General features: G+C 39.8%; 1 protein-coding gene across 4 annotated transcripts in view; it reads left to right on the forward strand.

Annotated features, from left to right (window-relative positions):
- Positions 1 to 405: 405 nt before the first annotated feature.
- Positions 406 to 24,789, forward strand: part of MAPT (microtubule associated protein tau) — a 116,933-nt gene continuing 92,549 nt past the window's right edge. For 2 of the 4 annotated variants that reach the window (XM_087713430.1, XM_087713438.1), the window contains exons 1-2: positions 406 to 765; positions 4,171 to 4,265. The gene's annotated coding sequence lies outside the window, so the exon portion shown is untranslated. The remainder of the gene's footprint in view (positions 766 to 4,170; positions 4,266 to 24,789) is intronic. The other 2 variants (XM_087713429.1, XM_087713437.1) reach the window with 1 other exon arrangement.

The following is a 24,789-nucleotide window of genomic DNA, read 5'->3' on the forward strand; positions in this document are numbered from 1 at the left end:
TATGGCTTAACTTGATGTGTAAAGTCACGGGTTGTAGCTTATTAAACAAATCAAGGCTTACCAGCATGTTTCCACCCAGTCAAGAGTAGAAACAAATGTTGAAGTTATTGTAATAAGTTTCTCTGTTGCCTGCTTTCAGTCTCTTCACTCATCCAGTGCCCCTATTGTTGAGCACTAATAGAAAAGAATTGCTGAGAAAATCTTATTATGCACATGAAATGTTGAGGCAAGAACTTGGACAAGTATTATTTTGAGATTCTTAATTTTTGTTTTTCCTTAATGTTACCCTAGAGCTCCTCCAACACAGGAGGATTATAAACACATCAATTGTGAGGTTAGTTGTCTTGCTGGCTGCTATGGTGACAGGGGGCATACTAATACCTTAGACAGACAATCTGTCAGACTCACTGTGGAACCTTAAGGGAGTCACTTAACCCATTGTTTGTCCATCTGTACAATGGGGGAAGTGTTTTTTTTCTGGACATCAAGTTAGGGTTGTGTTTTATAATGAACAAGTCCTCCTGCTAAACTGAGAGCCATAGGGATGAATGATTTTTCCTACAGATAAAAACAACCAACTGTTACATATCTACAGAGTGGAATCCAAACTTGCCTGCAGATTCAAAGTGCTTTTTGAGAGTTTCCTGCAAACTAACAAGGGGAAAGTGATTTATAGGCCCGTATTCTGTCTTGGAAGAAAATTGTACTTCAAGAGAGTTTAAATGATATCTCCCCGGAAAATTTATCAGAATAACCTTTTGTAAGGTAAGCCAAGTTCCTTCAAACTGAACTCACCTCTGTTGACTTTATGCAGATGCCTATAGTGTTTTCATGATTTCTTTTTCAATGTTAGTATTTGTTCGTTTTCAAATAATGTTTTTCAATGTAGTCTATGGCTTTGGTAATGAATGGCAATCTTCCATCATCCTAAACAGACTTAATTCTGTTTAGCTTTGCCGTTTAAACAAGATAAGTTGGAATAATATTAGTATACGTCCATAACACAGGTCTGCAAAAAAAAAATTTTTGAGAGCTGTTTTGGTTATTCCACATAATCTTTATGTTTTTTGGTGCGCTGAATCCGAAAATGACCTCCATTTTGTCATAGGACATCACGTTTCTTGACAATTTAGGTAACTATGTTAAATAAGGCAATACCTCAAAATAAATGGAAATAGACTTATAAAATTAAAGTTTTATTACAATATTTTGATGAAAATCCTTTTTTGAACTGAGGAGCTCACCTATACACACTAAACTCAATTCTTCTTTCTTGTGAGGCTCCTCTTGGTGCATTTACGCTTGTGAGTAGCATCTGGAATATCTCTCTGAAGCATCCAACAGTAGTCTGCATCATTGTAATGCTCCCTTTTCTTTGGTATCTCCTTTCCATCTCTTTAATGTCTTGGTGGAATCGTTCACCTTGTTCCTCACTCACAGTTCCTAAATTTTCAGGAAAGTAGTCAAGGTGGGACTGGAAGAAATGCACTTTCAAACTCATCAGGCAACCTAAATGCTTTCAGCATTCTTCCAACAATCTTTTTGTAGTGAGGATCTTTGTTATTGCCTAAAAATTTATGTACGACTTCTTTAAATGCAATCCACCCTTCATTTTGAGGATCCGTCATGGTATTGACAAACTCTTTATCAACTATAAGCCTTCTAATGTCTGGTCCAACGAACACACCTTCCTTCAATTTTGCTTCCAACAGGCATGGAAACTTGGTGACCAAGTATTTGAAGCATTCTCCTTCTCTTGGAAGTAATTTTATGAATTGCTTCATCTATCCCAATTTTATGTGAAGAGGTGGTAGAAGAACTTTATGGGAAGGTACCAATTATAATTGTTCAGGCATGCAAATAGCTTAAAGGTAAAGGTTCCCCGTACATGTGTGCTAGTCATTTCTGCCCCTAGGGCAGTGTTTTTCAACCTTTTTTGTGCAAAGACACACTTTTTTCATGAAAAAAATCACGAGGCACACCACCATTAGAAAATGTTAAAATTTTTTAACTCTGTGCCTATATTGACTATATATAAAGTAATTCTCCCATGGCACACCTTACACTATGTCACGGCACACTAGTGTGCCATGGCACAGTGGTTGAAAAACACTGCCCTAGGGGCATGTGCTCAACCCTGTTTCTAAGCCAAGGAGCCAGTGCTGTCCGAAGATGTCTCCGTGGTCATGTGGCCAGCATGACTCCGTGGTTATGTGACTGGCAAAAGTGCATGGAACATTGTTACCTTCCCACCAAAGATGGTTCCTATTTTTCTACTTGCATTTTTACATGCTTTTCAAACTGCTAAGTTGGCAGAAGCTGGGACAAGTAACTGGAGCTCACTCTGTTACACAGTACTAGGGATTCGAACTGCTGAACTACCAACATTCTGATCAATAAGCTCAGCGTCTTAGCCACTGAGCCACCACATCCCTTAAATAGCTACAAATAGCGACACTATAACAAAAGTAGTTAACATCAGAGGTGGGTTCCTACCAGTTCGCACCTATTCGGTAGAACCGGTTAGAAGAGGTTCCACCAGTGGATCCAGAAAGCAGGCCACACCTACAGAAGAGGTTCCAAAAAATTTTGAAACCCACCACTGGTTAACATGCTAATTAATTCATAGCACCTTTTTTTGGCCTCAGAGAAGCATTAAAGGGGTTATTGACTCTAGGAAGGTACAAGAAAGTCCAGCATTTCTCAGCCTTGGTAGCTTTAAAATGGGTGGACTTCAATTATGTGGCTGATTTGGAATTAAAGTCAGCTTGTTAGCTAGGTGCAAGCTGAGTACAGGTAGTGCTCAACTTATGACCACAATTGAGCCCAAAATTTATGTTAAATGAGAAATTTGTTAAGTGAGTCTTGCCCTATTTTACAACTTTTCTTGCCATATTTGTTAATGAATTACTGAAATTGTTAAATTAGTAACAAGGTTGTTAAGTGAATCCATTGATTTTGCTTGTCAGAAAGTTGAAGAAAGTGATCACATGACCCCAGGACACTGCAACTGTCATAAATGTGAATCAGTTGTCAAGCATCTGGATGTAAATCATGTGACGATGGGTTCCACCACAAAAACGCGTAGGACAAAATCGCGCTCGACAAAAGGGCGCTGTGACGTCATCACAGCGCGACGAAAAAGATCGAAAAAATGTAAAAATAAAGCTAAAACCTTCCCCTAACCCCCCCAAACCTAACCCTAAACCTAACCCTAAACCTAACTCTTAACCTAACCCTAAACCTAACCCTAAACCTAACCGTTAAAGTAACGAAAAACGTAACGCTAACCCTTATCCTAACCCTAACGCTAACGCTAACGCTCTAAAGCTAACCCTAACCCTTAACCTAACCCTAACCCTAACCCTAACCCTAACCCTTACCTTTATGTGAATCGGCTTGCTTTAATTTAATTTTTATTAATTTTTATTTGAATTTTTCGATCTTTTTCGTCGCGCTGTGATGACGTCAAAGGCGCGATTTTGTCGATCGCGCTTTTGCCGTCCGCGCTTTTGACGGGTCACGGTGACGATGGGGATGCTGCAATAGTCATAAGTGTGGGAAATGGTCGTAAGTCACTTTTTCAGTGCCGTTGTAACTTTGAATAGTCACTAAGCAAGCTATTGTAAGTCAGGAACTACCTGCATTATGGATTTTATTGACATGTATGTGTGAATATGACATATTTGCCATGTATAGTGAATCAAGATGCTAAGAAAACTAGTATTCACAGAAAAGTATACTTTTAAAGGAGCAGATAAGGAAAAAAAATAGAATTTGCTAATATATATTTTGGAATTATTAGTTTAGCAGTGATCAACCATATTTGTTTCACATGCTAAGATTGCCTTGTGAAGAAGTACTTGCATATTGTCCATAATATCGCAACGGCTCTACTGTACCTGATAAATATTTGCTGCTGAAAACACACAAATTGACAGTGAAAAAAAAAGCATGGTCAATATTTTAGTCAGCCTTTTCTTGCAACTAATGAAAATAATATTCTACTTATCATTTAAGAAACGTAATTTTAAGGTCTATGCTTAAAACTTTAATTTAGCTGAAATTGTTACTTTTGGGTTCTCAACAAATATAGGGATGTTAGTTCTAACTAAATCAGAAGAAATATCTATTGAAAGGGAGGAGAAATTGACCTTTTTTTATTTACAGCTGCTGAAATATATTCTCTGGTGGATGATAAACAAAATAAACCCCATGAAATGCAAAAGAAAAATACAACGATATCTTCAAAGACATTATAGAAGGTATAGGGGATAGATCTAACTGTACCAATATAGCCATTTCATGCAAGGAATTAGAATTACCTTATAAAATATTATGGGCTTACAATTCTAGAATGGTAAGATAAAGAAAAATGTTTAACCTAGTTGGATAACCAGATTTTTTTTGTATTTCTTCTTGGCAATTGTTAAGTTTGGAGTGTTATGTGGCAAGTGTTTGTATTATAATATTTTATTCCACCTTTTTATATATTTTGTTCAACTCAAGGTATTGAACATACTAATTCTATTTTCCCCACAACAGAAATCATGTGAGCAGGTTGGCTAAAAGAGAACTAACCCAAAGTCTCCCAGACAGCTTTCTTGCCAAAGGGATGCCTAGAATTCACCTTGTCCTGGATTCTAGGCCAGCCCTTTCTCCACTACATAAATTGGTTTTTATATTAAATGCATGACATGATATTATTAACATTTGAAGAATTCCTACACATGTTAATCCTATCAAAGGGCTAAAGAAATTGCAATATTCTTTTTCTATTTCTCAGAGTATCAGGCACAAGACTGAACAGGTCTTTGAGGGCATGATTCACTGTGGCAAAGGCCTGAATGTGGCAGACATTCAAAGTTTCTGTAGCAAAATGAAATCGCTGTTCTTCTTCTCATTACTTGCAAGTCTGGAAGGAGACTGAGGCAATGTGAAATGCTTTATTGAGACAAACTGGAGCATTCTGAAGCTTTTTCAGATAGGATTCCAATTATGAATGTATATGAAAAAATAATGTTTACCTCTATTATTTTAAATTATAAAACGATTAATGCCTCAAAGAAAGAGGCATCTGAGTACATTTCTTCATCTGAGTACTTTTCTCTGCTATATTTAAACTTTCTTCCCTTTTTAGGGTTTTTTATTTTAGATTTATGTTGTTATTTCACATAATCTCAAAAGCTCTGCACAGTTGAAATGAATTTTAAATGATGCAACTTGATCTTAATCGAGGCTTTGTGTCATGACATAAAGAATAGTTTTGAAGACACGGGTGGATCAGGTCATTTTAAGCACCAAGGGGCCCTCGCTTCTCCAACTGGGCACTGCCACGCCCTTCCTCTTTCTGCATACAGCCTACTCAATTAATGCATGCATCAGATGGTGGGATAGGCCATCCTGGCCATAGCATGATATTGCTGCACTGGTGAGTGGCAAGCGTCTCCCAGACTAGGCAAGCTGGCTGCCTCATCATGAGTGCCATCTGCATGAAGATGCCATTGCCATACTTCAGTCCCTGGAAATAGCTTCAGTATCTGGCCCTGTACTTTATGCTGTGTCTTTGTCCACATACTTTTGCCACAAATGGAATGATTATTACTTGGTGAGGACAGGATTGTTGTGGCATGATCCCTTCTGTAGAGATGAGGACTGAATTTATATCTTGTTGGTTTCTCAGTCACTCTAAAATGGGCTAGAGCTAGAACCTGTTTGATATTGTGAGATCTACATGCTTTCTACTCTGTGGCAGAATCTATGATGCGTCATAGAATTGTTGCATTGAATTAAACCTGAGAACAGACAGCTGGAGGGAAGAGCCAAGGTGGAATCCAAAAGGACAAAGTGGAGACTTAATGAATTCCTTTCCAGCTTAGTTTAGATTTAGAAGGATCTGCAATGATTCAGCCTGCCAATCATTTCTGATATAATTAACACCTCTTGTAAAGGAGTACAGAAATAGCTTTGAAGAAGATACGTTACAACTATTACAAAAATATTCACTAAGCCTAGAAAAATAGCAAGGGATGAAGAAAAACAGTTCCAGACTGGCCCACCTTGACTCTCTTAAGTGTAAGAGCAGAGGTGGGTTGCTCCCGGTTCGGCCCAGATCAGATGAACCAGTAGTAGCGGCAGAGGGAGGCTCTTCCCCTGTTCTGCCCCCCTGGAAGTTTCTATGCACGCACAGAAGTGTCACACGAGCGTGTGAATGTGCATAGGCACATGCCCAAACCAGTAGTAAAAAAATTGGAAATCCACCACTGTGTAAGAGGTGAGAAACAAAAAATTTATCATTCAAAATTCTATTACTTTAACCATAGAGTTTTAGTATTGCTTGTAATAATGTTTTTTTTTAACTTGGTCTACTTTGAAGTACCAACACCTTTCTTTGGGAAGATTGATAGACTAATTACTATTTGTGCCATCAGGTTGTTTTTAACTGCTAACCACATAACTAGATTTTCTCCATTATGATTTATCCCTAACCTGTTCTTTAGTTTTCCCAATAATACACTGTTAGATACTAGCTTCAGTTATAATGGTTTCCACCAAGGTCCTCTGTTCCAGCGGGAACAGAGGTTTAATCTCATTGCCCTAAGGGTCTGACAGCTCCCTATAAAAGGGCTGCTGTCAGACTCAACCTTCGCTGGATTGTTCATAATGTTCTGTTACAATAAAGAGCTGTTGTTACCGTTAGCCTGTATGTGCCTGTCCATTACCCGATCCAATACTGGCGACGAAGGTGAGATTGAAAGGCAACTAGGCGAACCAAAAAGAGCGTAGCAATCTGGCAAGTATATCCAGCCCGGAGCTCAGCACAACTTCGAGCAGCCATTTTTGAGCGGCAAACTCAAAATGCCCTCAGAACACAAAATAGCCATGCATGCTCTACCGACTCCGTATGACCCAGTCACTGAGCACTGGGACTCATATATGCTGAGGTTCAACTGCTTCTTAGAAGCCAACGACCTCATGGGCCTTTCTGAAGGCCACAAAAAGAACATGTTCCTCGGTTACTGTGGACGGGAAGTGTTCGAAACTGCCAAAGACCTATCAAAGCCAACACTGCTACAATTGGTCACTTGGTCCGTGTCCAGCAGATGCTGAGGACTCACTATGCTCCCAAGCCATCTAAGCTCGTCCACTAGCATGAATTTAATATTTGCAACCAGAAGGAAGACAATCAACGAGTACGTTGCGGCTCTATGAAAGGCCGCAGCATATTGCGAGTTCTGAGACCTAGATGAACTTATTCTTGACCGTATCATATGTGGTGTGCAGGACATTAATTTACAGAGGAGGTTACTTGCCAAATCTAACCTCACTCTACAAATTGCCTTGGACGAAGCCAGGGCATCAGAATCGGCCATCAAGTCAACAGAAACCCTGCAGCGCCAAAGCACCCCACAAGACGCGCGAAAGAACACACACATACATCGTGAGGCTGCAGAGGCTGGGAGCTCAGGTGAAGAAGATGACAGCTGATGCATGTGCAGTAGCCGCACCAAGCTGGCGCACAAATTCAAACAGCATTTCCCACCTTGCGCAAGCTGTGGAGGAGACCATGCCCAATCGGCTTGCCATTTCTGCAACATTATCTGCCAGCGCTGGGAGCGAAAGGGGCACATCGCTAAGGTTTGCAGAAGCGAGTACCCCACAATGACCTGGCAGCCAAGAAATCAACACAATCACCAGCAAAGGCCCAAACAAGGGGCATGGCAGAAGCCACCATGGCGCTCAGAGGGCGACACCAGATTTACCTATCACACCTCAATCGGCCAAGTCCACACTAGGCGGTCAAAAAAGCTGAAGGTCACAGTCCTCATTGAGGACTCTCCATGCGAGATGGAGATCAACACGGGATCATCACTGACCATCATGCCGCGGTCCACACTCAAGCAGGCTATCCCTAGCCTAAAGAAGCAGTATCTACATGCCCCTGACATCCACCTTCGCAATTACCAGGGGAACCGAGTCCCCATCATGGGCCAAGGCACCTTCCGGGTGCAATTCAAGAAATACAGCGGCCAGCTCCCAGTGACGTTGGTCAGCGGTGACCTGCAGAGCCTCCAGGGGTTTGACTGGGTCGAAGCCCTGGGACTAGAAGTGACCAATATCAATATCTTGAAGGATGAGAGTGCTGAAGCAATTTTTTAGGAGTTCAAGGACGTCTTCGGCACTGGTCTGGGTAAGTATGTGGGAACTTCAATCTCTTTTAATTTGGACCCCAACATAGCCCCCATAAGGCTAAAACCCAGGAGAGTACCTTTCGCTCTCCACCCAAATATTGATCTGGAAATTGACAAGCTTGTAGGCCAGGGAATCCTAGAGCCAGTTGATCAGGCATGCTGGGAGACCCCTATAGTGACACATGTCAAATCTGACAGGTCTGTCTGCATCTGTGCGGACTACAAATGCACAATCAATAAAGCTTTAAACAAAGCGCTTATCCTGTACCCATTGTATAGCATTTATTACATTCCTTAGGCCCCGTCAAAGTATTAGCTAAATTGGACATGGTGCAGGCATACCAACAATTGCCTGTAGATTGCGCTATGGCGGAGGCCCAAACCATTGTGATGCACAGTGGTGTATTCTAATGTCACCGCCTGCAATTTGGAGTTAGTTTTTCCCTGGACTGTTCCAAAGCGTCATGGAACGGCTTTTGCAGGGGATTCCAGGAGTCAACCCCTATTTTGGCGACATCTTGGTATCGGCTGCAAATGAGGCGCAACTTTTGAAATGTTTGCAAACTGTTTTGACCAGAATTCGAGACAAAGGCCTCCGTCTCAAAAAAGGAAAATTCCAAATTAACGTGCCAAGGGTTGAATTCTTAGGGTACCTAATCGACGGCTCTGGGATTCACCCGACCACTAAAAATATTCAAGCAATCCAGGACACCCCTACACCTTGCAATCAAACCGAGCTGCAGGCGTTCCTCGGGCTCCTTAATTTCTACAGCATCTTTCTTAAACAGAAAGCCACCATTGCTGAGCCCTTACATCATCTCCTGGCCAAGAACACAAAGTGGTCCTGGGGCAGAGCCAAGGCTGACGCATTAAAAAGACGTCTGTCAGCAGACACGTTCCTGATGCAGTACAGCCAAACCCTGCCACTGGTGTTGACTTGTGACGCTTTCCCATTTGGCATCAGAGCTGTCCTCAGCCATCGCATGCCCAATGAAACCAAGGCTCCCATAGCCTATTACTCAAGGACCTTGTCCGCTGATGAGCGGAACTACAGCCAGCTGGACCATGAGGCTTTGGCTGCAGTGGCCGATGTAAAAAGGTTCCATGACTACCTCTACGGCCATGATTTCGAACTAATTACGGACCACAAACCGCTTTTGGGCTTGCTGGCTGGGGACCGACCTACTTCTGTGTCATTATCACCGTGGATGACCAGATAGACCATTTTCCTAGCTGCCTACTCCTACTGTCTCATCCACTGACCTGGCTCCACTTTGGGGCATGCCAACATTTTGAGTCGCTGGCCGCTGCAGACCCTACCCCTGAGATGCCAGTCCTGCTTATTGACTGTTTAGAGACTGGTCCTGTCTCATCTAGTGATGTTGCCCGCCACTCTGTGAAAGACTCCACCATCAAACAAATTTTGAACTGGGTGTGGAGGGGTGGCCCAATGGGCCTGTTGGGTCTGATTTCAAAATGTACTATTGTAAAAGAGATGAATTGTCTGTTATTAATGGCTGTTTGCTGTGGGGGGACCAGGGTCATTGTTCCACCCAAACTGCACATTGCAGCATTAGAGGCTTTACATGTAGGGCATCCTGGAATTGTCAGGATGAAGTCTTTGGCCAGAGTTACGTGTGGTGGTCTAACATGGAAGGGAGATCGAAGGTGGCTATCTGCACACCATGCCAGGAGTCCAGACCAGCTTCCCCAGAGGTGCCCGCTAAAGAGTGGGAGTGACCTCAAGCACCATTGTCTAGGTTGCACATTGTTTTTGCTGGCCCTGTTCATGGCTAGACATTCCTTGTAGTTGTGGACGCCTACTCGAAATGGCTAGAGGTAGTCCTGATGACCTCCACTACGGCAGAAGTGGTCATCAAGGTACTGCAGAGACTTTTCTCCATGCATGGCCTACCCGACATCCTGGTCTCTGACAACGGGCCCCAATTCATGGCCATGCAATTTGAGACCTTCTTAGCAGCAAAGGGAATCAGGCATGCCTTGGTTGTGCCATTCCATCCGGCCTCCAATGGTCAGGCGGAGAGAATGGTGAGATCTGCAAAAGAGGCCCTATCTAAGATGGGCCCGGGAGATTGGCAAACACGGGTTGACCATTATCTTCTAATTCAACACATCATGCCAAGTGCCACTACAGGGAGAAGCCCCTCTGAGCTTCTCATGGGTTGCCGACTAAGGTCCCATTTAGACCAGCTACACCGAACTATTCTGTCGTATCACCCCCTGACTCCACAAGCAAAATTCGGAACTTTAGTGTAGGGGATTCAGTTTATGCCCACAACTATGCCGGGGGAACTCTGTGGATTCCTGCCACAGTGATAGGCATTACCGGGCCTCGCTCTTATCTCATAGAGCTCGAGGACAGTCAGAATTGGAGAAGGCACATTGACCAACTCCGTGGCCGCCTCTTCAACTCCACTCTTAGGCAGCCAGAGGTAACTCCTGCACAAGTTAGCCAAAGCCCTACCCAAAAGGATCATGAAGTCACTCCTTCCACAGCCAACTCAAACCCGAAGTCACTGGGATACTTAGCTTTTGGTGTTGCAGGCCCACAGCGAGCTCCAAGCAAACGGGCTCTAGAAGCTCCAGCCGTGGCCTGTGAAAGGTTCCAGAAGCTTCCACCAAGCAGAGCTGTGGAGCAAACAGGTCCGTCCGACCTGTCCGAAGAACACCCTCCAACTGAACTGTGCAGGTCAGGCAGAGCTACCAAAAAGCTTGCCTACCTGTGTGACTACGTGACCAGTAGGATTATTCCATCTAAGAGGGGAGTGGTGTTAGATACTAGCTTCAGTTATAATGCTTTCCACCAAGGTCCTCTGTTCCGGCAGGAACAGAGGTTTAATCTCATTGGTCGAAGGGTCTGACAGCTCCCTATAAAAGGGCCGCGTCAGACTCAACCTTCACTGGATTGTTCATACTTGTTCTATTACAATAAAGAGCTTAGCCTGTGTGTGCCTGTCCATTACCTAATCCAACACTCACTGCATCTACTTTGCTTCGGATGCTGCTCTTCTTCTCTTTCTTTCTACCTTTCCCAGCATTACAGCCTTTCCAGAGAATGAAGTCTTTGTAAAATGTGCCCAAAGTATGAACTTAGTCATTTGTGCCTTGAATGAAAATTCTGGGTTGGCCGGTTTGATCATTCATTGATTTCACTATCGGTGGCATTCTTAAGCACTCCTCCAATGCTAAATTCAAAATCATCAATATTCTTCCTATCTTACTTCTTCAAAGCTATAATTTGTGCTTCCATAAAGTATGGTTGCACAAGTCTGATCTTTGTTCATTTAGACACATGATGGTATTTGAAGATCTTTTCCAAAGACTTCAAGTTGCTCCACCAAGTGCTAGTTGCCACTTGGTGGAGCTTGTTCCTTTATTGCTGATGGTTGGTCCTAAAAGGCAGAAGCAATTTAACACTTCAATATTTCATTCTCAATTTTAAAACTGATTGTCCTACTTTTTGTCTTTGCCCAGAGTTTAACTTAAATGCAATGGAAGAGAAATCCCTGCAAGGGACTATTGTTGCTTTTGATAATCTAATGGGAGGTTAATTTCTTTCTGTTAGTTTCAACAGGGAAAAATACCCCACTCCCTTTACACTATAGCAAATGAATGCAGGACACTGAAAGGGCTATAATGAATGGGTATTAATACAATAGTATTATTAGGGGTATGCATAAGCGCACCAATGTGTCTACCGTCCTGTCCTAATGTTCCCTTTTATTTGTATACATTTCATGTATTCAAAATCATGTTTATACGTATTTGTTATCTAATACATGCATGATGAAATAAAAAATAAATAAGTTTTGTCAAGTCAGAGACCAATTTCGAACTTCAGTTACTCAGTTAAAAATGTTAATAGTTCCCATTGATCATCTAAGGTTGTGCTTCCCATTTTTTCTCTTCCTTATCCAAAACTGCTTATCAGAAAGTCCCTACTTAAATGTTCCTGTTGTGATTGGGTAATGGCTTTGAGTGCCTTTACCCATAGAAAAAACACTTTTACACAATTTTGGGTAATTTGCCCAGGTTTGAGAAGAATTGATCTAACCAATTGATTATTCTCTCCGGTGATGAGCAAGAACATTTCAGTTTGACAGTTTTTGTCTACTCTGGAATCCTACTTACCAGCTATTGCTTAATGAATGCAGTTCTGCACTGCCTGACTTGAGCTGTTCTGAGATTTTCAAAATGTGATCTCAGGTCTTGGACTGCAAGGGTCACCTCAAGTGAAGTGGGCAGCAAATAAAGCAAATAAAATAAGTAAACAAACAAACAAATATTCAGTGATCTATCGCAGTATGACAAGTGGTTAAAATTGCTGGGAACCATAAAGCTAAAAACATCTGGGATGGAGACCTAGGCTGGAAGGAAGAGCTGTTTAATTGGACGTAACTGTGCCTTATTCAACCCTGTCAGTAGGTGTCACTGTTGGCTATTAACTGCCTTAGAGACTAATAGTTTTGACAAATGATTTAAAATGGGTTATGTGTCTTCAAATATTGCTTCTCTTCTTCTTAATTAACTTCTGAATTTTGTAATTGAGCTTCATACATCATTTTTATACTTTGCCTCATTGTACTTCTTTGCTGACTGCTCTTTTTCCTTATCTGTGGGCATTCATTACCAGCTCTGATTTATTTTCTTCCTCTTAAAAACAAAACACCAAGAGATTAATAGATTTGACTTGTGGATTACAATGCAGTAGAGCTGATGAATGGAAGATTTAGGTCAAGGTGGTACTTAGTTCCTGCTTTCTTATTCAGCACATTGTCCCTACATTTCAAACTACACTTGCTTGAAAAACTCTGCGACAAAATGACTGTACACTTTCAAATTCTCTAGAATTATGTATGATCAAAAGAACTGTTTTGAATGAATAGTTTAATATGTGATATTGCCATCTGATCAGTTAGGATATTTTTAAAAAATAAGGTGTCCCCTTCTGCCTGAGCTCTAACAGCTACTTATTACCACTCCATACAAAAGAGAGAGAAAATCTAGCACCTATTGTTTTCTCCATATTTTCAGAAGACCTGTGCAACGTCTCTTACCTTTTGAGTGTGCACACATATGCATTGTTTTATTGGCCACTAGTTTGATAATCATTGTGCTAGGAAAGTACCATTTTCTCTGTTTTTATAAAGAATATTAGTTAGCAGTGATGCTGGAAGGATAGAATGGTGGGGTTTGGGGAAGTTAGCTTTCACTCTGGATGTAAATTGCATTGCAGCGTTATGTTTACAAAGTAATGGCGGTAATACCATAATAACATCAGTTTACCTGAACTCAGAGACAGTAGGGCAAAAATACAATGTATATTGCTTATATAAGCAGGTAAAAACTGCTGACCTAACACTTATATAGTGAAAGAAAGTCACCCCTCCCCACCTTTTTTGGCAAGAAAAATTAATACTAAGGTTGCATGTATTCTTTCCTTGGCATAGTTAAGTAAAGCAGATAATAATAAATAATTCCTTGTGACCAGAAGGTGGAATTATGATAAAAGGAGAGTAAAGCTGTTTAACTGAAAACCAGGTTAACTCAAAATCTTGGTGTAACAAAACAATAACAATAAAGCTTAAGGTTTCTTCTACAGTAGGGGTGTCAAACTCATGTCCTCATGGCAGCGTCATGGGACAATATTGTGACTTTTCCCCCTTCGCTAAATCAGGTGTGGACGTGGCCAGCACATTACACATCCAGCCCACGGACTGTGAGTTTGACACCCTTGTTCTACAGTCAACTGATGCAGGACAATAAAAACAATTTAACAATTAAATGATTAAAAAACACTATGTCAGGTAGCTGAGTTGATCCAGAGCCAATATGGATGAGAGTAAAAAAAAAAAGTGCAAAGTGTGTATTGGAAAATGCAAAAGATACCCTACTGAAAATATTTTTGGGGATTGTTAGCTGAGAGAGGCAAACTTTTGGCTGGAGATTGGGAAACTATTTTTTTTATATTTATAGATTGATTCAATGTTACAGACTCTACTATTGATTAATATTTAAGTGGTGAAGCTGTCAGTACATTCACATAACACACTCAGTTATTAATCAGTGATCTGGAGGTAGCCAACCCTATAAACAGGATAGTGCTGATTGTTCGCAGGTTCCATTTGTTGTCCTTATGTATTTACACAGGTATCCGTTAAAATACTCCTTTTTTGGAAAAAACAGCATTATGCAGAAAAGATGTGAAACAGATGAGACAACAAAAAGGAAAAAAAATACAGCTAATTTGAGTTTTTACCAACACCAAATATTATATATATATTTTAATGCAAAGCATCCTTATACCCGTCATTCCCTTGCATCACTTCATATATTGCTCTGTGTTCTCTAAGATTCTCATTGCTCTTTTTGAGGATATTAACTCCATGCAGACATGACTTTCGCAGGTTGCTGTTTTCTTGCCATTCAGTACCTCTTCTTATTGTTTATGATTCAGTCTTCACTACCTGTATCATCATACTGCCTCATCATGTTTTATTTTATAGCAATCACTCATTTTTTATATTCAGTCTATGGTCATATAGCACCAATTCATTCTTTACCTACCTCTTCTTATTTTATTAAACTCCTTATTCCCATTGCATTCAGCTGCTTCTCAGATAGTCCTGGACTTATAACAGTTCATTTAATGATTGTTCAATTACAAGGACTGAAAAAAAATGATTTATGGCAGTTTTTCATCCTTATAACCATTGCAGCATCCCCATGGTCACATGATCAAAATTAAAATGTTTGGCAACTGACTCATACTTATGACAGTTGCAGTGTCTCGGGGGTCATGTGGTCTCCTTTTGTGACCTTCTGACAAGCAAAATCTATGGGGAAGCCAGATTCACTTAACAACCATGTTACGAATTTAAGAACTGTCATTATTTACTTAACAACTGTGGCAAGAAAAGGGCAAAATTCACTGGAGAACTTTCTCTCTTAGCAACAGAAATTTCTTCATTGAGAATATAGTCTTCAATCAGACAGTGCATATATACATAAATATCACAAAATGGAGCAGCCCACCCACCCCGAAAACCCACTTTACTGTATTATTGCATAAGAAGTGAGAAGACCTTAGTTATACAGTATATCACAGAAGTGAGTACACCTCCCCACATTTAGTAAATATTTAAGTATATCTTTTCATGTGACAACACTGAAGAAATGACACTTGGCTACAATGTAAAATAGTATACAGCTTGTATAACAGTGTAAATGTACTGTCCCCTCAAAATAACGCAACGCACAGACATTAATATCTAAACTGTTGGAAACAAAAGTGAGTACACCCCTAAGTGATAATGTCCAAATGTGGCCCAAAGTGTCAATATTTTGTGTGGCCACCATTATTTTCCAGCTCTATCTTAACCCTCTTGAACATAGAGTTCACCAGACCTTCACAGGTTGCCACGGGAGTTCTCTTCCACCCCTCCATGATGATGTCACGGAGCTGGTGGATGTTAGAGACCTTGCACACCTCCACCTTCTGTTTCTGGATGACCCAAAGATGCTCAATAGGGTTTAGGTCTGGAGACATGCTTGGGCAGTTCATCACCTTTACCGTCATTTTCTGTAGCAAGGCAGTCATTGTTGTGGGGGTGGTGATGTTTGGGGTTGTTATCATGTTGGAATACTGCCCTGCGGCCCAGTCTCCGAAGGGAGGGGATCATGCTCTGCTTCAGTATGTCACAGTACATGTGACATACTGCAGCAGTCATGCAGCCCCAGACCATGACAGTCCCACCACCATGCTTGATTGTAGGCAAAACACAATTGTCTTTGTACTTCTCACCTGGTTGTCCCCACACACGCTTGACACCATCTGTTCCTAAAACCAACCTCTGAATATGATTCTGAGCACAGGTACTCAACTTCTTTGGTCGACCATGACGAGGCCTGTTCTGAGTGGAGCCTGTCCTGTTAAACTACTGTATGGTCTTGGCCACAGTGCTGCAGCTCAGTTTCAGGGTCTTGGCAATCTTCTTTTAGGCTAGCCCTAGGCCATCTTTATGTAGAGCAACAATTCATTTTTTTCAGATCCTCAGAATGTTCATAGCCATGAGGTGCCATGTTGAACTTCCAGTGACCAGTATGAGAGAGTGAGAGAGTTAACACCAAATTTAGCACACCTGCTCCCCCTTCACACCTGAGACCTTGTAACACTAACGAGTCACATGACACCATGGAGAGAAAATGGCTACTTGGGCCTTATTTGGAGGGGGTCAGGAGCAAACTGTGAAAGAAATCACAAACTGATGATACAGAAGTTACAAGTAAAGCTAACACAAAATAACAAAACTAACCAGTTTCCACAATATAAACTTCAGCATATACCTACTATTTTCAAGGAGACTACTAGGAGTTGCTTAGAAGTCCTGAGCCTCACTGATAGGGAATTTTAAAAAATGAAGTGGTTAAAAAGGATGAATCTTAAGGAACAAAGAACCAGAAGAAAGGAAACAGAATATGGGAACAGAAGTGAAAATTTTCAAGAAGAAAAGAGAGGCTGAAATCAAATAATATCAGTATCTTAAGAAGGAGCTTAATAAAAATATTCAGAAAGCTTTTGGAAGAGGCATGATATGACATCATCTATAAAGATATTGAAGATGGAAGCAGACATGAAAAAATGAGGAATTTTCCATGTGATTTCTGAACTTAAGACAAAATTGTAATTGATTCACAAAAAATCAGAGATGGAAGAAGTATAATTAAATTCTGGGCAGGAGGAACATTAAAAAAAGGATTTTCTTATTTACTTCTAATGATAGAAGATGAAGTTAGATAAATACTCCAGTCATTACCAAGTTGGAAGGCTACAAAAATCATGGAATTCATGAAATAGCCAAATCTAGAGAATGACATAGTGGCAATGGCCATTGAAAGAGATCCGTTTGTGTTTTGTACCAAAGAAAGGAGGCTTAATTGAGTGCAATTCATCATACAATATTCTTAATTTTATTTGCTAGCAAAATGATGCTTCAGATCATTCAAGTCAGATTACGGTCCTTCCTGGAAAGAGAGATGCCAGATGTTTAAGATAACTTTAGGAATAGCTGAAGGACAATATTCATTATTGCTGAGGCATATTGGATAACAGAAAGCTGAAAAACAAAATCAAAGAACAAAACCAAGAACCACACAATCAATATGTGTTTCATTAAATATGAAGCTGTGGTATATCAAGACAAACTACGGTTAAAACCAAGCTCTTACAGCATTTCTAGATCCCTGCACAAGTGGATAGCTGCATTCTTGTCAAACAGGCAACAAGTAGTCAAAACAGGGAGTGCCCTATCAAACCCTGCGCCAGTTAACAGCGAAGTCCCCCAAGGCAGCATTTTAGGACCCACACTCTTTCTGCTTTACATAAATGACCTTTGCAATCATATTATAAGCAGCTATGTCCTCTTCGCTGATGATGTAAAACTATTTAATACCACCGACAATATTGCTGCCCTACAAAGCGACCTTGACTATGTGTCAGAATGCTCGAACAATTGGCAACTCCAAATCTCAACCAACGAATGTTTTGTCTTACACATTGGCAACAAAAATCAGAACACCAAATACAAGATGGGCGGATTCAACCTCATAGATGACCCTCACTCTATCAAGGACCTTGGAATACTCATCTCAAATGATCTAAGTCACAGAGCTCACTGTAACAGCATTGCCAAAAAGGCATTAAGAGTTGTTAACCTAATTTTACGAAATTTCTTCTCCAGTAACATTGTACTGCAAACTAGGGCATACAAAACCTTTGCCAGACCAATTCTCGAATACAGCTCATCTACCTGGAATGCACACTGTATATCGGACATTAATACAATTAATGTAGTCCAGAAGTATTTCACAAGAAGAGTACTCCACTCCTTTGCTCACAATAGAATACCTGATGCCACCAGGCTTGAAATTTTGGCCTTGGACAACCTAGAACTATGCCGCCTACAGTCTTACCTAAGCATAGTACACAAAATTGTCTGCTACAACATCCTACCTATCAATGATTATTTCAGCTTCAACTGAAATAATAAACGGGCAAACAATAGATACCAACTCAAGGTAAACCGCTTCAAACTCGATTTCAGAAAATATGACTTCAGCAATAGAGTGGTCAATGCCTGGAATACACTACCTGACTCTGGTGTTACATCCTCAAACCCACATAACTTTAACTTTCTACCGTGGATCTCACCCCATTCCCACAAGGACTATGAGAGGGCGTGCATATGTGCAACAGTGGGCCTACTGTCCCTGTCCTACTCTCCCCATTTATTCACACCCATTTCCTGTGTTCATGTCCATGTTTATACTTGTTATCTTGTACATGTTTGACAAAATAAATAAATAAATAAATATTCCTCAATTAACTGGAATTCCAGAATTTCTCATTTTCATAAGAAATCTTTTACAGTGGTTGGGAAGCCACAGTCCAGACAGAACACAATAGACTGATTCTATGCAATAAGGAGGGTAATAAAGTTGTGTATTTGCTTTCCTTATTTATTCATCTGCATGCTGAAAATATTAAGGAAACCTGAATTGGAACAAAATGGGTGTACTTTTAAAATTTGAGAAAGACTACTATTCTGATATTACTCTATTAGTTGAAAATACAAATAATGTAGGAACTAGTATTGAAATCATGAAGGATGGCGAAAAATTGGGACTAAGATTAAATAGAACCCAATCTTAGAATTAACAGAGAATTTACTAAAGTGGTCTTTTGGAAATGATTACTCACAGGAAAGGAACTAGCAATCAAGAGACATGTCATAGAATAGCTTGATAGGGTACTCATATGGCTTTTGGAAAATATACTGAGATATGCCTGTATCTACAACAATCAGAACTGTGCAGACAATGTTTTGCTTTGCTGAAGGGTAAAAAGAACATTGAGGTGTGCAATTCTTGTTTGCTGAAGTTGTTTGCTTGCAGACATTTCATTACCAACTAGGTAACATCATCAATGCAAATGAGTGTGGGGTGTGCTGCCTCTTAGTAGCTGGCCCTGTCAGTTTGGTGGAGGTGTAGTTTCCTCCTTGGTTGTTCCTTGAGTATTGTTTTCTGTCTGGCTGTTTGTCTAATGTTGATCCTTGCTTATCTGAGTATATTGGCTGCTGGAAGGGATATACAGGTACTCCTCAACAACAGTTCATTTATGGACTGTTCAAAGTTACAATGGCATTGAAAAATGTGTCATGAGCATTTTTCACAGTTCTGACTGTTATAGCATCCCCATGATCGTGTGATCAAAATTCAGATGCTTGGCAACAGGTTAATATTTATGAGCATTTGCTCCAAATGTGATCACCTTTTGCAACCATTTCACAAAGTCAATGGGGAAGCCAGCTTCATTTAACAACCAGGTTGCTAACTTATCAACTGCAGTGATTCACTTAAGAACTGTGGCAAGAAAAGTCATAAAATGGGGCAAAACCCCACTTTAAAATGTTTCACTTAACAACATACATTTTGAGCTCAATTGTGGTTGTAAGTCTGAATGTCAGGCTTTCAAGAATTTCTTAGGAAGTTTTTGGATTTGGTGTGGTCTAAGATGTTAATAATTTCCCAGTTGAAACTATTGCTGAGCCTGTCCATTTGTTGTGAGCTTTTATACTACATTGAGAATTTCGAGCTTTGGTGTTGGAGAAGATCCCTAAGAGTACAGGTTAGCAATCACTCATTTAATAATCATCGAAACATGACAGGGCAGAGTAAGTGGTACTTATGACTGGTCCTCAAAATTCAGGCCATTTGCAATGTCCCTGCAGTCACATAATCATGATTTGGGACCTTAACAACTTGCCTAGATCCTAACCATTATAACTTTCTGCAATCACAATCATGTGATAGCTTCCCACAAGTAAAGTCAATAGAGATGCTGGCAGGATATTGGAAATAATGCTCATGCTCTGCTTAACAAAGATAACCAGGATCTACCACAACTGTTGCTAAGCAACATAGCCATGTGATGTCATGCTTTACGACCACATTGCTTAGTGAAGTTCAGGTCCCAATTATAGTTGTTAAATGAGAATTATCTGCCCCATTAAGCCAAGAAAACATGCTATGGTATCATTGAACAGGTCAGAGTTCCCATTGAGGCACATAGGACTAGGCTCAGATTATCATATTTTGGACACATTATGCACAGATAATGGACACAATATCCAGTTCCCACAAGAAGTCCATAACACTGGGAAAGTTGGAAGGAAAGAGAAGAAGAGAACAACCAGCAACAAGGTGAATTATTGCAATGATGGATTCACTGTTGCAAGACCTGAAGAGCCAAATTGAGGAGAAATGCTCCAGAGAAGGTCTTTGTAATAATGTCTATGTAATAATAACAATAAAATCTGAATAGTCTGATCCTATCAAATTGATGCATATAGGTAAGAAAGTGATTTTGATTATGTGTCATCAAATCAGTGTTTACTCTTAATAACACTGATTGGATGACACATAATCAAAACCACTTTCTTACCTATATGCATCAATTTGACAGGATCAGACCATTCAGATTTATTACATTCTTCACTTTCACTTAAGGCTCTTCCTCAAGGCTGTATTAATATGTATTCTTCAATTCCTTGAGCTATCAGAAAGGAATACTGGCATAATTTGTGCTGCCGGATAGCTGTGCTCTGAATAAAATTGCCAATAGGTTTTACATGTAGTAATGTGTTTCTTAACTAGATTACAGGACAAATTAGGATTGATTCCTCCAATTGTATTGCCTCTTCTTCAGAATTCACAAATCAGTATGAAAAATGATAGAATAGAATAGAATTCTTTATTGGCCAAGTGTGTTTGGACGCACAAGGAAATTTGTCTTTGATTCATATGCTCTCAGTGTACATAACAGAATAAAATACATTCATCAAGAATAAAAAGATACAACACTTAGCGATAGTCAAGGTTACTAATACACTATCAAATTGTACTAGGAAACAATAAAAATAATATAAATTTAAAGATACAAGCAACATGGTTATAGTCATAAGTGTGGAGAGATAGATACTAGAAAGGAAGAGAATAGTAATACACTTAATAAATTATTGACAGTGTTGTAGGAATTAGTTGTTAAGCAGAGCGATGGCATTCAGGAAAAAATTGTCCTTGTGTTTAGTTGTTATGATGTGCGGTGTCCTATAGCGTTGTTTTGAGGATAGAAGTTTAAACCATTTATGTTATATATTATAATAATAATTTTATATATAATATTATAATTTATTATAATATAAGAAATATAACTAATCTCTTTAACAAGTGATGAGATGCAGTGGATGAATTGATGGGTATTTGGGGCATAAGCTATTTAATTATTTTTCAAGTTGCCCAAGTGACAGGTCACTAATATGGTGCTGCTCCATGCCAGTGTCCTGTTACATGGGCTATTTCTGAATATATGTCAAGTAGGCTTTTGGCAATACCCCAAAATTGTTGAGCTAACTGGGTGCAGAGATGGAACAGTGCAGGGTTAATTGGAAGGGACCTGTCCAGCAGATTGAGAAAACTGTCTTATGCATCATCCCAAGCTCCTCCTCTATCTCACAACTTGTCAGCTGGGCTATTTCTTAACCAGAGTTTACCATTCTTCCAGAAGCATGCTATTCCCATGTCAGAAATGGCCTGAGTGACACATTTGCAAGAAGTTGCAAAGAGCATTTGAGTGCTCCCTCCCATGTCACCTCATGCCTCTAAGTTGCCCTTGTGACCTCTCGTTCCAAAAAGGAAGGAAGGAAGGAAGGAAGGAAGGAAGGAAGGAAAAGAAAGATGATTTCACACTAACTCATATTTCAAATTAGTAAATTAGGCAAGGGAATAATTTGGATGAAGCTGGCAGCATCTGAAATTAGCATGTGTATGTAAAATGTTATAACCTGTGAGTAACGGAACTAGTAGGAGATGCAGTCATGCAAAAGCTCTTGTTGGCAAAGTAGCAACTCTGTTAATGAACTAGTTGGGGAAAGAAGCAACAACACACATTAGTAGATCCAACTCATATCCCTTGCTTAAATCAACCTTTGCAACCAGTGGTGGGTTTCCATTCTTTTTACTACCGGTTCACTTGTGTGTGCGCGCGTGCATGTGCAGAAGTATCTGGGCGGGTGGGCGGAGCCTCCCGCTGCCACCACTACTGGTTCGCCTGATCTGGACCAAACTGGGGGAACCCACATCTGTTTGCAACATTAGATTGGCAGATTGATAATTTTTCTTTAAAGATGGATCTAGTGCAGTTTTTAAAAAAATATAATTAAAAAAAAAGACATTAGTTTTCCAAAGAGGACTACATATGTACCTAAAGAGCGTGCATAATGCCCAGACAGCATATTTGACAGAGACCAACCAGTGCCTTGGCAGAAATGTGAACAGTAATGTTTGGTCTCTATATGAGCCCAAGTTGAAATGACCATGGACAACATGCCCACTGACTAAGGGTAAAATGACATTGAGGCCAATAGGAACTTGCCAGATCTCAGGTCTTGGTTTTGGGAAATTTCCAATATCATCATAATAAGATGGCAAGGCTTTTGTTGGAAAAAGGAGAAGTAATATAGGAGAAGTAATATATTTTTCCTATATTACTATTGCAACCTAAACAGCTACAGCTAAGCTACTTTCTCAGCTGATTGCCAATTAAAAAAAAGATGATTGCTATGAAAATATGTCCATTAAAAATAGACACTTGCTACATGTGTCTATTTATGCTACAGTTATTGGGATATGAGGATGAGCCCTAAGAATATATATGGGACCAGACACATCCCTGAAAGCAAAGTTGATTAGTTTCACTAACTTTTCAAATAATTTTGAAAAATTAAAATAGTGTAAAAAGATTAGGTGAACCAGGGAGCTTGGTAAACATTAAGAGAGGTGTTTTTCAGCATCTTATTGGCACACCTTATAGTAATTAATAGAAAAGAGATGATTACGAGAACTAAAGTTGCATCACAGCAATTAATAAATGACATTATGGAAAGTTTCAATATTTTTAAATGCTGTTTATCATCTAACTGAATAATTCTTCTTCTGTGTCTAGATTAAACTTTAAACTGCTAGGATGAAGCCACCCTCTTGACTTTGTCATTGGCCCAAAATAAGTCATTATCGGTACATGTTTCTGGTAGTAGCCGGCATATCAGCCATTGGACCAGGCTCTATTTCTCTCCACATTCACATAACATGTTGTTGTCTGCTAAAGCTTCCACTTGAGCATATTGGTTTTACATTTAGGCATTCCAACTCTCAACTTATTCAGGTAGTATAAGAGAGGTGAAATCCTTAGCCATATCCCCCTTTAATGTTATTCCTTGCTCAATGGTCTCCTTCCTCCATCTTTTAATTTGGTTTTGTTCTTGTGTACCTTCAATAATGTTTTTTCTTTCCATAAAGCTGTTCCTAAATTTGAGTTGGTGAGCTTGGAGGATGTGTCGATTCAAAGGATATCAAGGACCATTCTCTTGCTTAGTTCTCTCAACATCATCCTGCTTCTTTTCTCCTGATCTTAGGTGGGGAAATGCCACTGGGAGGATATATTTTCTCATTGGTGTACATTTGAGATAACTTGTAACTAAACGTATTGCTTATTGACAAATTGTGATATCAGTTTGTTACACATGTGCAGATATGCCCCACACTGAAGCAGCATACTCTGTTGCAGAGACGCTCAAGACCAAAGCTGATGTGCACAATGTAGATAGTTGGGCTTCCAATTTGTAGTTATCAATTTCCTGATGATCTTCTTCCTCAAGGTGACTTTACCTTTAGTGTTCAGGCAATGCTTTTTTGAAAGACAGCATCCTGTTGAGTGTCACACTGAGATACTTCATAAAGTATTATAGAAGGAGCTTCCTTGAAGATTGTGGGCCAATATTTCAAACCACAGTCAGGCGTTCCTTATGCAACAGCAACTTTGATTGCCAGCTAATCCCTCTCACATTAAATCAAACCTGGGAAAACCAAGGAATGAATTCACCAAAGGGGACTTTGTCAAGACCAATTTAACAATGATCTCAATAAATATCGAGGGGTTGCCTAGCAATGACCTTATTAGAGTATACCTAACTGAATTTAAAATATCTAAAAATGGTATTTTTATATCTGGACCTAAACTGGTACCCAAATGTTTATGCCAAATAATGGAAACTAATAATAATTAATATGATTGTTCATTTACTTTAAAAGCAAATTATAAATGAACTACAAATAAAATAAGGGATTAAAGAAAAAACAAAAGGGACCCATAGTGTTTAAACTATTCTTTCTATGTTATTTTAGATGTTAATTATGATTTTGCAGAAGGCATAGATATTCAAGCAGAAAAATCTTATTTATCACAGTCAAGTGAGAGATAAGGAATGCCCAGACAATAACAGGCTAGACTGAGACCTTTCTGACACTATCCTTAGCAGAACCCTGCTGAATATAAATAGACTATCCTATTGGGGATTTACAGTTGTGATTTCTGTTGTTGGTTTTATTTTGTGGCTTGCTAACATGTAGGTTTGCCTATATGTTTGGGCAAGTGAATTTACTGAAGCCATTGATTAGTTAA

Source organism: Thamnophis sirtalis, unplaced genomic scaffold (genome assembly GCF_051295495.1).
Source record: "Thamnophis sirtalis isolate CommonGarterSnake01/CBP01778 unplaced genomic scaffold, rThaSir2_p1.2 scaffold_4, whole genome shotgun sequence".
NCBI classification, from domain to species: domain Eukaryota; kingdom Metazoa; phylum Chordata; class Lepidosauria; order Squamata; family Natricidae; genus Thamnophis; species Thamnophis sirtalis.